The sequence below is a fragment of the Anas platyrhynchos genome, chromosome 11, assembly GCF_047663525.1.
Source record: "Anas platyrhynchos isolate ZD024472 breed Pekin duck chromosome 11, IASCAAS_PekinDuck_T2T, whole genome shotgun sequence".
In the NCBI taxonomy this organism is placed as follows: domain Eukaryota; kingdom Metazoa; phylum Chordata; class Aves; order Anseriformes; family Anatidae; genus Anas; species Anas platyrhynchos.
Genome location: NC_092597.1, coordinates 9,404,905 through 9,420,950, shown reverse-complemented (window position 1 = coordinate 9,420,950; position 16,046 = coordinate 9,404,905). Strand labels below are relative to the sequence as shown.

The following is a 16,046-nucleotide window of genomic DNA, read 5'->3' as shown; positions in this document are numbered from 1 at the left end:
GCTGAAAGGAGAAAGGCAGGTTTTCTAAAATACAAGTAAAGCTGAATCTTTGTTTAGGTCTGGATGTATCAAGAAACCAAACACAGACCATGCATCAGGACTGAGAACCAGTAATGTAAGTGTAATTCTACATGGCTTTTATAAAACAGCAGATGTTACATCTCCAATTTCAACACTGAGATTATTGGTTGAATTACAGCTTTAACTGATTTGGGAAGTAATTTTAGATGTCTGCAGATCAGAAATTCCAGTGGACATTATGAAAGAAACTGATGTGATGTGGTAGACTATATGCCATACATGTATGTCTGTTTTCTTGTACTAAGTACCAAAGTTAATGTCCCTGGGAGAAAAGGTGTGGGAAATGTAAACAAGACACCCTATGGTCAAATTGCTTTCTCAGGGCACGGAAGAAGTCAGTCCCATGTGTATTTGTTCCTTGCTCCTGCAGTTTGTTTCCAAGTTATCTTCAGCTTGCAGTAGAGAGTGGCTTCACGTGGAGAAAGTATTCCCTGATAATAGTTGTTTCACTTGGTGTGGCTTCTGCCTATCCATGCAGCACTTCCCGTTCAGGTCATCTGTGCTAGGCTGTATCCTTGCAATGTTGTGTAGTCCTTGTCGTGCAAGTCCTTGTAGACTTGGGGTTTTCTTTATCTGAAGTGGTCACAGAATCATACAAAGGTTTGGGTTGGAAGCGACCTTAAAGATAATCTATTTCACCCCCCCTGCCATGGGAGGGGAAGGAGGAAGGATGACACATTAAATATGTCTTTCTATTGATTCTGAATTGTAATTGCAGTATGCAAACATCCTCTTTTGCACAGCCACTACTTGTGGACTAGGAAACGAGCATATTGCATACATTGTAAATAATCTCTCCTACTTTAAAGTTCCAGCTTATCTGTATGTGTTACACCATTTAGTGACGTGGCGTGTGAGTGAAATCCTCAAACTTTTAGTCCCACAGGAAATGCTGAATAAGTGATGACTCCACATGAGAGTTCTTGGATGGGTTTTCATATTTAATTCCAGTTATGAGCATTTTTGTGTTTCATTTTGGTGAAAATTATGGTTTTGTGATTCAGAATGCAGTGGTGTCTCTTACAAAAGTGTTTTTCAGGAATTTGAAAATAAACTGTAACTCTTTAATCACATTTTTACATGAAGACAGCTGTACTTCTTTGTTAAAAGCCAACAATAGGTAAGTCTAACCTGAGACTTGAAAAATGTATTTTCAATATTCTCATCTATAATCTTAAGGCTAATGGTATATTTGGTCTCTGAACAGTGTTAAAAGCCTAATAAATAAATCCCCAAACTGTATTCTTAAAGGTGCATGAAAAGTTAATTAAATAACATGAATTAAATAACATTACCATTGTGTTAAATCTTTGTGCAAAGCTGCTTTTTACCAGGAAACAAATGGTAGCCTACACAACATAATACTTTGTTAAGAAATTGTTTTCACCGTAAATAGGAATTAAAAACTATTAATATTTATTTGGTATTTTAAACCCGTTAATATTTGTACTCTTTAACTGAAACTTCCAAAATGCTTCAGTCTAAACTGTGGGCTCAAAAAAAAAAGGGGGCTGGGGGCTTTGGTTTTATTTAATGATTATGTATGTTTCCTTCCTTCTGAGTTGAAAAGTAACTGTTGAAAAGTAAGTTTAAAACAACTGTCCTATGATAAGGATACTATAATGCAATAGCATGCATGGCAAGGATACTATACTGTAGTACAAGCAACGTCTATTAGGTGACCTGCAGCCACATGGTTATTGACATAAAGAGAACAATACCCTGTAGATATGGAAGAGGATGATTTAGCTGTATTAAATAATAAAATAACACCATTACTTAATAAATAGAGAAGGAAAAAATGGAGCTGACTCAGGACTTCGAGAAATTAGCCTGAAGTGATGATAACTACAACATATAATGAAAGAATTTTTATATATGTAGATATAGTGTCAGGTGCTTCAGTATAACTTCTAAGAAGTACGTGGGAGTACCAAGTTCTGTTAACCTAGTAAACGGGTAATCTGAGTCCCAGCTTGTAAATGCTACAAAAAAGTCTTGCATGTTATACTCCATTACTTGTGTGGACTGAGTTTTGTTTTTAGCTTCGTGGTCACAAAAGGCACAACGGTATTTTTTTTTTTTTTTTTTTTTTTTTTTTAAGTTAGAATCTGTGCACTCTGTAACAGTGTTTTTGCAGTGTTTTTGAAGGACTCCACTTCTAAACTGTAATGCCCCTTCTAAACTACCAAGGCATTGTTGTCTTTATCTGTCAAGGCTGTCTGTGGAGGTGGGCCTTCATCCAAAGTGCCATTTCTTTGCAGGGCCACACTTTCTAGCCTGAAGGAAGTGGGCACCCAGCTGGTTTCCACATCAGTTTACATTGTGCTCTGTCCTACAGAGCAGCTTACTAAGTTGATGCCCAGTGAGACTGAGAAGAAGGCTTGCAGGCCTCTCTGGCTGGCTACTTCTTCCTTTTTTTCTTTTTCCCTCACCATTGTGGTAGTGGTGTCCTGCTCACTGATCCCAACCTTCTCTGGCTCTGAGCTGTCTAGCTGAGACGTTCAAAGCTACTTGCTAGATACTTGCAGAAAAGCAGTTATGAGTAATTACAGCGCTTTCTTTTTCATGGTTTTTGGGGGGAGGAGGGGCAGGGATTTTGTCAGAATGTGTCTATTTAGCAGCTATGTACAACATCCAAGCTAGAAGAAACAAAAGGATTCCTCTCTCTTCTTCATATAACCTACAGAAATTAATCTGTAGTCAGAACCAGTATCGTCCACGAAATGGCCTGTCACTGAGGCAGATTCAGTACTTCCTTTGGACCAGAAAATTGCTACCTCCTATGAAAAAAGTTTATAAATTCATACAGTGTTGACAACCTGGACAAAATTATTCACTTTTGTGTGTGTGTGTGTGGTCGATTCATTTCAGTGCTTCTGGTTGACTTACAGCTCTCTGAAAACTAACGGTGGGGCAGGCTACAGAACAAGTGTTTGACTGGAGGATGAAAAAGTCACTACGTTCCTCTTTGCATAATGTCTTTTCCTTGCATATGACCTTTAGTCAGCAGAAATACCTCATGGATATCTACAGAGGGATGGACTGTTAGAAGTTCTCCTGGAGCTCAGAGGGATGAATTAGTCATCGCAAGTGACAGTGTGCCAAAGGATACCAGGAAGTTAGTTAGCTTTGTGCCCTTGAGTAGGCTGCCAGCTGCACTCCCACTCCCCTTCCTCAAATGGTCAGAGGGAGAAAATAAGATGGAGAAGGTTGTGGGTTGAGCTAAAGACCAGGAGCTCACTTACAAATCACAATTACAGGCAGAAAAGACTTGACTTGGGGAAAATTGATTTACTTTATTGCCAGTTAAAATAGATTTGGATGAAGAGAAAAGACTAAAACTAAAACACCTTCCCCCCATCCCACCCACTTTTTCCCAGGATCAGCTTGAATCCTTCATTCCCAAATCTGTCTCCCCAGGGACAGCTCAGGGAGCTGGGAAAACAAGGGTTGTGGTAAGTTCACATCAGCTCCCCTCTACCTCTTTTCATCCTCGTGCTTGTTCCCTGCTCCAGTGCGGGCCCTTCCCAGGGGCTGCGGTCCTTTGTGAACTGCTGTAGCGTGGGTCTTCTCCACGGGCTTCAGTCCTTCGGGATAAGCCTGCTCCACAGTCAGCAGTTTCTGCTGCAAAGCCTGCTCCTGCTGGGCCTCTCTCCCTCCCCAGGCTGCAGCTTCCCCCAGAGGATACCCACGGGTTTGGCAAGTGGTCCTCCGTGAGCTGCAGGGAAATGCCTGCTCTGCTGCCTGAAGCAACTCTCCTCCCTCCTTCACTGGCCTTGGTGTTCACAGTGTTGTTTCTCACTCTTCCTCTCTGCCCCTATTCCTCGCTCACACGCTACTGAGCAGTTTGTGTGTGCGTGTGTTTGCCCCCTTCTTTTTTCCTTTTTTTCTCCTCTTATTTTTTTTTTTCCCTTTTCCTTTTCCCAGAGGTGCCACCAGTTTCGCTGCCTGGCTCAGCTTTTTCTGCCTGGCATGGGACAGCCCTGGGTATGTTATCTAGGCCCCATCTGCCTCCTTTCCAAAACATTTCCACCTAAAACCAATACATTACCCTTTGTTTGTAAATTGATCCTCTTGTACTAATGGCTGGGAGGGAGCTAGGGAGAGGGCAGAGATCAGTGATAAAGGCATGACTTATATAAGGAAAAGGTTGTGAATATTTTTCTTGTTCTTGTCTTCCCCTTATTCCTCTTCCCACCCTCAGCTGACTATGTATTTGCAAAGAGAGGCTGATGGCTCTTGTTATCTTGGTGTGTGACGGTATGTTTCACAGCTGTAAGATGACTTATGATATAGTTAACTTGTTGAAGACAAGTATGTGATTATCCATACTGACACATAACACACCACCTAAAACATAAAGATCAGCGTGCTGTTTCTCTCCAGAGTTGTATGGACTAATTATGTGACAAGTGTTTGCCTGCTTGAAGCCTGAAAAATGGTTCTGCAGACCCACCTGAAAATCCTTAAGGCTGGTTCTGATATTGCAGTATCTTTAGTTAGGTAATGAAGTGTCATTAAACAAAATTAGTGATATTCCCACTGACTGTTACTTGAGCAAAATTGTTCCTGAATGTACTCCATGCTTAATTTGCTGTTAAGTAATTGTGTTAGAATATAGTAGTTGTTCTATTGTGAAGTGCTGCATTCCACTTCCTTTGTGTGTTGGCATAAGGGAATTTGCTTATTTGTGTCATCTAGAAATGGACATTTTCTAAAAGGACTGTTTTTTTATTTAATCAGTGCTTCCTTTGAACAATGTTAGTAAGAAATCAATTTTCTATTTTATTGGCTATTCAGACCTTTTTTCTTTTTTTACTCACTGCGCTGTTGTGATATTTTATCTACAAAATCATGGAATCGTTCTTGGACTATAGTTTCAAGGCTTAAAGTTTTAAAATTACTGACAGGCTTTTGAAAAACCAGATGATAACCCCCCCAGTGTGTGTCTTTGGAGAGCAAAAGTTTGGTGTTCTTTTTCTCTTGATTCTGGCACATCTTGCTTTTCTGTGAGTGAGTGAAAAAGTGAGCAAGGAAGTCCTTTGGTATAAAAGTAAATCTAGTAAAGCTTATGTAAATACGTAAGTATTATATGTGTATGCTTTACTATGTTGTAGACTTCAACATGACATTTGAATGGTCTTATGCAGGTTTTGCTTTTTGAAATTCAAACCTGTCATTACAAATCTTAGCTTGTGCTTTCTTTTTGTTTTTCTTGAATGAATTACGTGGCTCAGTCCTTTATTCTCTAACATGTCCCACCTGTATTTTTAGTAGCTACTAATACTGCATCCACAGTAGCATCATCTTTGGTTGTTTTGAAGATGAATTAATGATTAAGTCAATCTGAGGAAACTGGTAGATGTCAATTTTTAAGAGATTGAAGTCCATTTTTAAGAAATTGACATCAATTTTAGATGTCAATTTTTAAGCTTTACTGCAGGTTTGTGACGCTTAGCATGAAAGCACATGCAATACTTCTGACTCAGTCACTACACGGATATAAGTCAGAGCATGAAAAAGCAACATAAACTAAGTAAAAATCAAAATGCAGACACCCTTATAAGATGTCTAACAGTTTCTGTTTTGTAACTCAGCACTGCAGATGTTTATCACTTTACAGTTACAGGTTCAATGCCCCACTGTTTTTGGACCTCTGCGGAAATCTTACTGGAGGTGAAGAATTTTTGCTTTCATCCAAGGAAAAATAGCTGAATTGTATGGAATAACAGTGAGTATGGCTTTGAAGTAAGATTAAGCAGGTAGTCATAATCAACATATAATCAGCAGAATGTTTCCTGTTAGCTTAAGGTTTAATCAAAAACTGAACTGTCATGATAAGGTATAATCCTAAATCACACTGTGTATAATACAACAAAATAGGGGGGAAAGTCACTACTCACCATATGCAGATTGCTGAAGAGACAGGAAAATAGTGGGAAGATGCTGGTAAAAGTTTTTAAAAATAAATCCTTTAAACAACTTTTAAAACCAGCACTATTTCTGACTGTGGTATCTAACACTGGAAGCTGGTCCTGTGAGGCAAAAAAAAAGAACCTGTTTTTTTCCCGAACAAGGAAACACAAGGAAAACACAGTGATACTGGGGATAATAAATACATTATCTCATGCCTCATTGTTTTTAGAAAAGGATTGCTTCATACAGTGTAGGAAATATAAACAAAACAGCAAACAAAACTCTCTTAGATAGAAGATAAAGGCATTCAGAGACATAGGAATAAAGAATCAAAAAGAAGGAAAAATAATTCTGTAAGTTTCTCACAACGTATAAACTGTGATAACTAACCTATTGAAGAGACTATTTCTTAATAAAGGATAAAGGAGTTCCTGAACAAGACATAAGTGTTACAGAGGGAGTTTGATAATCATAGAATAGTCATAGAAGTGTGTTAACTTGGTCCCTTGCTTTGTTGGCAACTAAATACTACTTTGAACTTCTTCTGTGATAAAACTGTGTGACGTCATAAACATCATGGTATTGATGTACAGAGTGAGGACAGTACATGGACTGTCCAAAGTTTTTGTTAATGCAATACATTTTCTTTGTATCTCTGTGACTGCCCAGAAACACATCTGAATATGCTTAGTGCTACACAAGGAGTTTGTCCAGTTGTTGAATAGGGTCACGTGTCTTGGGCTTAGTGAGTTCAGCAAATTTTACTTGAATGTCTGATGAAATGATGCAGAGCAGATTTTCCATTCGCACTCAGAAAATGCAGTATAAGCAAAGCTGCAAGAGAAATCAGCAAGGGAAAGGTGATAGCTGGAACTGGTGTGGGCTATTCACTTGCTACAGAGGTTACTGCAGTGTGCTGTACTTAGAGCTGTTCTGCAAAGAGACACAAACATTTTGGAGGAGCTTGAGTGCCCCTGTCTCCTGCTACACAGGAACTATCAACCATAAAATTGATAGACAGTGGGGGGAATGCAGTTGTAGGAGAGTGTTGTGCTACTTTTTCATTATTTCAGGTGATCTATTTGCTTCCCATAAAGCTTTTTTATCCTCACCGCTTTAAAAATTTCCTGTATATTCGGTGTACTTATTTCCTCTCTGTTCAGTGGTGATACTGTTAGAGACCAACACACAAAGCAGTACCAATAAATCTGAGCTAAGGCACATGAATCCAAGAACTCTTTTTAACTGAAGACAGGCGGTGGAGGGCAGAGGATGAATGGAGAAATTGGTTTGCATTTTACTTTGAACAGCAATAAATTCACTAGCTTAAGCCTGAACCTCTTAGTTCTGGCTTGCTCAGTCATTAGTTAGCTAAAAAACATGTGGTGTCCTGACTCTGCTTGTTGAAACAGTTCATGTATGTGAGTGAGAGTTTCAGTGCTTAGGCATTTCTGCTGGTTTTTGGATCACAGTAATATGTCTAGTGCGAGCAATGAATAGTATTTCCAGGTCATTTCACTCATCTATTTCCAACAATTGTGCTGTTGTCATGATTAGCAATGAATCGCTTTCTCTATGGGCTGCATCCTGGTCAGTAAGTCCTACTTTAGAGCCAAGATCTTTAAGGTTATGAAATAAAAATATTTATTCCAATAAATATCTGCAGCTCTAGTTATTAGGTAGCTTGCTGAAAAGTGAGATAAATACTGTAAGATTTTTTTTTCAGTAAAAAAATTAATTCTTATGAGTTAACTGAGCTAGCTCATTAACGTCTTTGTCACAAGTGAGATGAAGCTTTGCAGACTGTTTCAGAAAAGAGCTGCTAAAATAGATTTTAAAGCAGTACTCCCCACGCCCTGCTTTTTTCCCCAAAATGATTCCTGAGGAATGTATGTAAACAAACAAACAAATAAAAACAACAAAAAAAAACCTTTAGGTTTGAAAGAAGCATTTTGCAGTATGTAAGCACATAAAAGATGAGAATGTTTGGGACTCTTTATGACTAATCATACAGCAATTCTTGGGCAATGTAGGCTGAGTTCATCCAAGGTGGTGAGTTTGAATTTTTTTTTCGGTGGTTAGTCCAAAACCAATAGAAAACCACCACCACCCTTTGCACAGGTATGTTTTAGCAAACAATAGACCATGGACTGAAACAACGTGTTCAGTAAGAGTACTAATGTTCCTTTATTTCAGGAAGGTTATGGTTCATGATCTAGGAAGTGCTTGAAAATAGTATAGCAGAAAGGGCTGCAGTGTTCTGCACTTAAAATGGAGAGATCCTAGCGCTGATGTGTAAATACTGACTGATGCTATGACTTGATGCCCTCTGCCATGCCACTGCAGAACAGAATAGCTAAAATATTGATATCCTTGTCCATGTGCAGCTGACACACAGTATTAGCCACTGGAAAAGCTAGTGGACAAGAGGGAAGGGAGAATGTGTGTCATCAGTACCCCTTTTTTCAAATATGCTTCAGGTCCAGAAGGATGTCCTGACCACAAGCCCCTTTCCCAGGAGATAAACAGTAAATGCTTTCCATGACTAGAAAGAATGTCACAGGCATGTATTAGAGACTCTGTTATTGAGAGAGACGCCCTCTGAAGGTAGGACTTCTGCACTAGGATTTTTGTAGCACTTAAAATCCAGTGACCTTTCAGTAAAAAGAGCAATGAATTCCCATGGGGGTGTGTGTGAGGACACAAGTCTAGCTGTCCCAGTCTCATGTCTGTGACGTTACCAGGTGTTTACAGGAGCATAATGCAAGTATTGTGGTTCTTCTGGGGCATGCTCTCCTAGTTTTCAATTCAGGGAGTTTCTGAGATGGGGATGGCATTCCTGTGTTTAATCTCACAATATGTACATTGCTTGAAACAATTTACTTAGCTCTAGAGGTGCCAAACCCACAGCAAGGCACTAAACCCATAACAAAACTAAACAGTGTCAGAAATCTATGGAGCTTTCTCAGTAAGGCTGAGCATGAGATTTTCCTAAACAGAATTCCAATTTCCTTTCTTTCCTTCATACAGGGATCATTGTAAATTGCTTGCCCAAATGCTTAGGGATTACCTGAACGTCATCAGTGTTCTGTGTGCTACTGATTTTAAAACTGCAGATGTGCTCACAAGACTTAGGTGGAGTGACAAGTTACAAATGTATTTACAAAAAAACACCTGCAAAGTGTGTTTTTCCTATTCTACAACTTTCTTTAGCTTTTTTTTTTAGTGTAAGAAATAGTGGAAAATCTTAAAAATAATAATAATAATAATAATAGTGCAAACCTTAAAAAGAAGTTTTCAGATGTTCCAAGAAAATATTATTGAAGTGTAGCACACTTGTTTGCAATTCCTAGGTATTTCTGAGTAATTGCAGCATTATTTGCTTTTCCTTTCGACGTCAGGATCCACAGAAGGTTGGTGGTGTGGGTGGATTTCTCTGCAACCCTCAACACCAAGTGGATGGGCTGAAGGCTGGGACTAACTTCGACAAAGACCCCTTTGAAGTAAATGTTGCATTTCCTATTTTAGCTTTATCGTCAGGCGTTCTGTCAGCCAGCTGAGTTAGGGAATCTGGCAGATCAGGTACATATTGCAGGATCTACTGCTAATACATTTCTGCTCCTAACTCATATTTCTAATTAAACCAAAGTTAATTTATAGCTCAGGGAACTGGCTACCTTCCTTGAACTAGACCTGTTCTTCAGCTGTAGGTGAAGAGTTCAACTGTAACTGAAATTCTTTTATTGTTTCTGGTAGATGATTCAAATAATGAGCGTGAGGCATTCTGCCAGTTGCTAATTCTGGACTTCAGTTAAATAATTTATTTTGTATACATATAAATATACTTAACATAAAGGTAATAGGCCTCTTCAGAGCAGTGTCAGATGTAATAGTCAATAATATTACACTCTGTCATGGTGAAAAAGCTGTGTGTGTCTGATTAGTTTATATAAATGTAGTCTAGGTATTCGCTATGTTCCTTTGTAACCTGTAAAGGTTTTCCAATAAGCTGCTGAATGGCGTGAGCACAAAAGTATTATGAGAGAGAACTTGCAACTATAATCAACAAATCCTGTTTTGTCTCTCAATAAATATTTTAACTTAGACACTGCCTCACACGTACAAGTACTGTACAGTGTATTGTCTGTTACGTTTTGGCATGCCTGTGGATATCCTTGAATTTTCTCCTGCACCTAGGTACTACTTTTTCTCTATACGTGCACTCCCATCTCTCCAAAGCTCTATCCTACCGTGACTCAGGACTCTAGCTTGCTTTTAGTGTAGAGCAATTTCTGAGTTTAGGAGTTATGTATACTGAAAACAAAATGAAAACAAAGTTTCAAGAGAAAAAAAGAAGAAAGGATCCCTAACTAAAATAATCACTAAGATCAGCACTGCTGGCTAGGGAGGAAGAACAGCTTTGTGTTCTTTTCAAAACTCTTATGAAATGCTGCAGGTTCTGGGTGGATTATTTGCTTTGGGCAGCACCATTTTTGACACAAATGCAAATTTTGAAACAAATTACAAAATATATGACTTTTTTTTTTTCAAATTTAAAAAATATTGTTGACTGTAAACATGTGGTTCAGGTAAAAGCAGGTATATTTTCTCTTCTACAGATTTGTGATTCATTCTCTGAAATGAGTGAGAAGACAAAGGTTTTTTTTGTTTGTTTGTTTTTTGTTTTTTGTCACTGTTCAGAATCATAAATTATTGCTGAACAAGTTTTTTTTGTTTGTTTGTTTTAAAATATGTGAATGTAATGTTCTAGGGAAAGAGCCTGCTTGGCAGTGATACAATAACTTGGTGGTCTCCCTTTTCTAAAGAACACCATAGCTTTTAGCATAGCACTTAGCTGGACAAAATAAGCCCACTCACACCTTTGTTAGATGATGAAGGAAGTTCTTCGCTCAGAGGTGAGGCACTGGACCAGGTTGCCCAGAGAAGCTGTGGGTGCCCCATCCTTGGAGGAAGTGTTCAAGATCAGGTTGGGGGTGGTCCTGAGCAACCTGATGCAGAGAGCAGCATCAGACAAATAAAACTTCCCTTCAATTTTTTTTTTTTTTAATTTTTATTAAATAGCAATCTTTTGGATTAAAATAAAACAGAAAAGGTTCTGAGGGTGGGGAGGGTGGGGGAGATAAGAGAAGCTTTTCAATTGCCACCTCTGAAGTCTGTGTGGATAGCAGTTAAAATTCCATATTTATGACCAGCAAAACACAAGTGTGCAGGAACACTGGGCTAGTCTGAAATCCGGCAGTTAGTGTCAGTGTTGCATGTGTTTGCTGTTGTTACGCTGAATGCCTTTCAGATTATCTATTTTTTTAAAGCTGTATTCTCTGACCATGCTCTGCTCTAATTAGAGTGACATAAATTTTGATCATGCCAACTTCTGATTAGGTATCCTCCAAATCTCACAGAATGCTATTTTGGAAGCTAGATTTTGAGGCAAAATGAAGGACTTCTTGTCAAAATAGAGACAAGTTGCAACTTGGGTGCAATTTGTATGTAATATTCCATTATTCTTCCAGTGCTATTCCCCTCTATAACAATAAACAGATGAGGGAAGCAAAAAGACAAGAGACTATTTCAGCCTTCGGGAAAGACAGGGATGGTCAGAGAGCTAACCTGAGACTTTGGGAGTAAGATTAATTTTCAAGTTTAGCCGTGGCAAAAGGCAATGCCATTTGATTTCTTGATACTTCATTGTTACAGTCCTTTTGTGGAATTGATTTTGTCTCCCAGGGGTTTTATGAAGTTAAATATTTTCACTGTGTAACCTCTGTTACAATATGACCTGTTGTGTGAGCATCTCAGCCTCAGTTATGAAGACAATCTTCATCACCTAGATCAGCACTTTGGCTCACTCATGGCACCTGGAGGGATCAGGTCCGTACATGTAAGAGATCTGCTGAAAAATATGCAGTAATGTCTTCACTGAGGGGGACCTATGAACTAAGATGTGCAGGCATCCAAATTCTCTGGCTCCCTCAGAACCCCTTGTGGTCACTACTGTGACCCCACTCTTCTTTCTTTTCAACCTTCTGCCATGCACAAGCCTCCACAGAAATCCCCTCTCTTATCTGGAGTCTCCTTTGCTTTTATGACAGCTGCTTGGCAGTCAACAGATTTATCTTACATGAAACGAAGTTGACAACTATTTTTCTGATAACCTCTGCAGGCGCTGTGCAGATGGGAGGGTGCGGGAGAAGCACGTGGGCCAGTGTGTGATCTCCATTTGATCCAGAGGCTGCATGTCATTGTGGTTTGACCTGGAGTGGGGGATCATGAAATGCTTTCTGGTACAGCTTGTGCTAGGTTGCAAGATTGAATCACAGCTGCTGCTCAGAATGGCCACAAGTGTCATCCTGCATATGGTGGGGCGTTTGGGGGTAAAGATCTGCTGGCCAGAGGCTGGTTTTGAAAGCAACAGTCTGGCACCAAAAGGGAACTGCAACTGTGCCTTCAGTAAGGCTATATTACCCTATTACCCTATATTACCCTATTCAGTAGATCTTGCTGAAATGGCTTCACCTCCGTCTTGTAGGAAATGAAGTGTACTGCGTGAGGAAAGTGCCCTAGCAGTACTTTGGGATGAAGATAGTCAAGGAGGTATCTCATAAACTGTAGTATGTTCTTTAGCTTGCTGAAAGTCAACAACATAGGTAACAACTGCATTTATGTGATCTTAAGTCTAGGCTTGGTCTGGCAAAATCTGCATCTTAGCAAACCCTCCAGTGTAAACATGGTTTTGCCAGTATAAAAGCTGTGTGATTAAATCAGCCCTGCTTATGGGACTTAAGGAGGTGGCATAATAGTTCTTTTCAGGATAAACTGCTTCTCGGTACAGAGGTTGGCCAGCAGCTATTTGATTTAGTGATATGGGCCATTCTTTATACAATAGTGGTGACACAGATCACTTGTTATGCTAGAAAAAGGCCTTGTAGTATAGATGTGCCCTCAATATTTATTTGCATTGTTTTCTGATCATCCTTAAATGAAAAGGAGATTATTTCCTACTTTCAATGGCATAGTGTGAATGAAAAGAGGCTGCAGCTATTTCTCAACTTTGTACAGTGAATAATGTAGTATCTGTATAGCTGCATCACTCCATTGTATAAATAATTTATGTTGTATATGAAAATGGAATTGGCTCTAACTGAATGATTCCATGCAAGGTCTTGATAAATATGATCTTCCAATTCGCTACGAAATTAACCAGATGAACAGCTAGTCCAAACCAATTCCCAAGGAGTCACCCCAGATTTGGTTTACGATGGGATAACAACTAGATTTGTTGACACTGTTTCCAGTAAATGTTCTTTTGGTCAGGCTGTATTGAAACCAAGACTGTTAATGGTAGTATCATTCTGGTGTTAGCTCGGAATGCAGATATAGTTCAACCTCAGGTCCCTGAGGTACATTTTTTCTCCGAGAATAATCAAGCTGCTTGATTACTGTTGGTCTTTCGTTCTATAGCATAGCAGCTGTGTTTTTGTGTGCTGTTGACATTTTATTAGACACTTCTGCTTAGTGCAGTGCAGGGGAAAGGGCACACTTGTGATCCCTTTTGGGCAGCTTAATTCCTGGTAAATCCTGTGTTACCTTTCTGAGGTGGCCAGTTCTGTATTCCTCTGACAGTCTGGCAGAGTTCTAGGCTTAACTGAGTTACAGAAGCAGAGTAAATGTGTTCAGAGTAGTAAAAGGCTTAGCAGGTAAATGCACCTTGTATATCCAGAGAATGTTCTTTTCTGTGGTGGAGGTCACAGGCCTGAATCTCTTGCATCCCACGTGAGCCCCCTGATGATACTTCGAGACATTTTTTAGCTTGGTTTAGGGGAGGCCCTGTTATCTCCTGGAGGAATTTGATTCCATAATGCATGCAGAGTGGGAACGGTCTTCTCAGTTGTCTTGGTTTTCAGGTCCTAGGTCAATGCAATAGTCACAGTCTCCTTTCTTTTGAAACCTGTTTTCTAACCTATTGTTCTTCCTCCCAGTTGAATGTGCTCTAGGGATTTCCTTATAGTTCCTGTAGCAGTTCCTGGTCTGTTTCATAGAAGTGTGTTACTCAACATTTTTTTGTAATGTTCATGTGGAGGGTAGCTATGGCTGGGTGGAGGCTTCTCCTCTGTGAAATGAAGGTGTGTGCTTTCTGTGTGTTATCTCAAATACCTGATTAATTAAATAGTCTGTTTGACGTCTACTAGCTGATAGAAAATTTACCTTGTCTACACAACTTATTTTCAATGTTACCTATCAAACACTTTCCTTTTTCATATAGGCTTAAATCCACATTACTCATAACTTTGGTTATGATCTGTTTACTGATGATCATTTAAAAAAAAAAAAAAAAATGAAGTGTTTTGCATTAGGATACACTTCAGGCTTCTGGTTCTGTTGGTGGTGAGCAAAATAAGCTCAGAACTTCCTCGGCTGTTCATTTAGCCCTGCGGAAGATTTGTTCTTTTATTTATCAGTTTTCTTAGTTTGCAATAAGTGGTTCCTGGAACTCTTGATAAATATTAAAACAAAATGACAAAAATAAAAATCCAGTTGTGTTTGACCACCAGGATAGGCACAACTAATGAATAGGAATTGTAGCTGCATTGCAGTTGTGGTTTAACCCAGCAGGCAGCTAAGCACCACACAGCCATTGGTTTGCTCCCTGCCCAACAGCAGGACAGGAGAGAGAAGAGGGGGATCAACAAGTAAAACTTGTGGGCTGAGATAAAGACAGTTTAATTGGAAAGAAAGGAAAGAGAAGAGAAGGAAAAAAAATGCACAAAGCAGGTGATGCACAATGTGATTGCCCACCACCTGCTGCCTGATGCCCAGCCTGTCCCTGAGCAGTGCCAGCTCCCCATGTTGTGTTGCAGAGCAGGACACTGCGTGCCGTGGGCCATCCCTTTGGGTCTGTCCTGGGTCTGTCCCTCCCAGCTGCTGGGGCACCCCCAGGCCCCTCTCTGGCAGGGCAGCACCAGGAAAGGTCTTGGCTCTGTGCAAGGCTGCTCAGCTGACGTGCTATCAGCATTGTTCTTATCCTGAATCCAAAACACAGCACCACACCAGCCACTAGGAAGGAAATTAACTCTATCTCAGCCAAAAACAGGACTGTAATACATCTGTCCCACCAGGCTTTCATCAAAATACTTCCGAGGGATGAAATAAGAGGCCATAAAAGAAGAGGTGGGCACACAGTAGAACCATCTCATGAGTCTGATCTCTTGCAGTAGTAGGTAAAAGACAGGAAGTTGTCATAGTTCTTTCTAAAACTAAGCAAAATGAATCTTTTTAAGGTACTAGAGACCAGGGAAAGTGAAAGCTGTTGTTTGCCTCTCAGTGCAATATACAATACACTAAAATACTTCACAGTTCTGGAATATGACATAACTTTTAAATGTACTTATCTTTCTAGCATCCATATAAGGTTGTAAGTACTAACAACTATAATTTTGCTTCCAGACAAGAAATGAGGTGCAGTGACGTTAAGAGACTTGCATTTGGGTTGCTGAGTTGGTCTGCCTAGCAAAAGAGGGAGCTGAATTTAGGCTTCAGAAGTCCACAGGGTGTTTTGGACACCCTGATCTGCAGTGGCCAGTCAGTTCCTTCTGTAGCTCTCAGTCATACAGAGCTGTAGCGAGTCAGAGTAATTTCATTGTTCCCTCCTGTGTAAAACAAATTAAGATGTTGAAGAGAATGGCAACTTTGACAATGATATTTTGACAAATCCTAATTACAGGAGATAAGCTTGCTTTCCAGGTTTGTGTTGTCCTGATGTCTCTGAGTGCGTGTTATTGGAGGCAGGGAAGGGGGAGACTCAAGGGGAAGGAAGGGGGTCAGAGAGGTGATGTAGGTTTGCAAATTGCTGAAGTTGTTTCACCATCTAGTGGTGGCTTTAAAAAAAAACACAGCCCAATCCTATAACAATATATTGGCAAATAATCTATTTAACTTTCTCTTTTGAACAAGTAGCTGTCTTAAGGAGAATGTAAAAGCCTTATCTTGCCCTGAAGGAAGACTAATGTTATGTTCCTGCTTTGTATGCA

The 16,046-nt window shown here is 39.7% G+C and overlaps 1 long non-coding RNA gene across 1 annotated transcript; it reads left to right on the top strand.

Annotated features, from left to right (window-relative positions):
- The first annotated feature begins 1,009 nt into the window (after positions 1-1,009).
- LOC140003427 (uncharacterized) lies at positions 1,010-5,818 on the top strand. Its single transcript, XR_011812011.1, has 3 exons — positions 1,010-1,201; positions 3,465-3,539; positions 5,708-5,818. It is a non-coding gene; the product is annotated as an uncharacterized lncRNA (long non-coding RNA).
- The last annotated feature ends 10,228 nt before the right edge of the window (positions 5,819-16,046 follow it).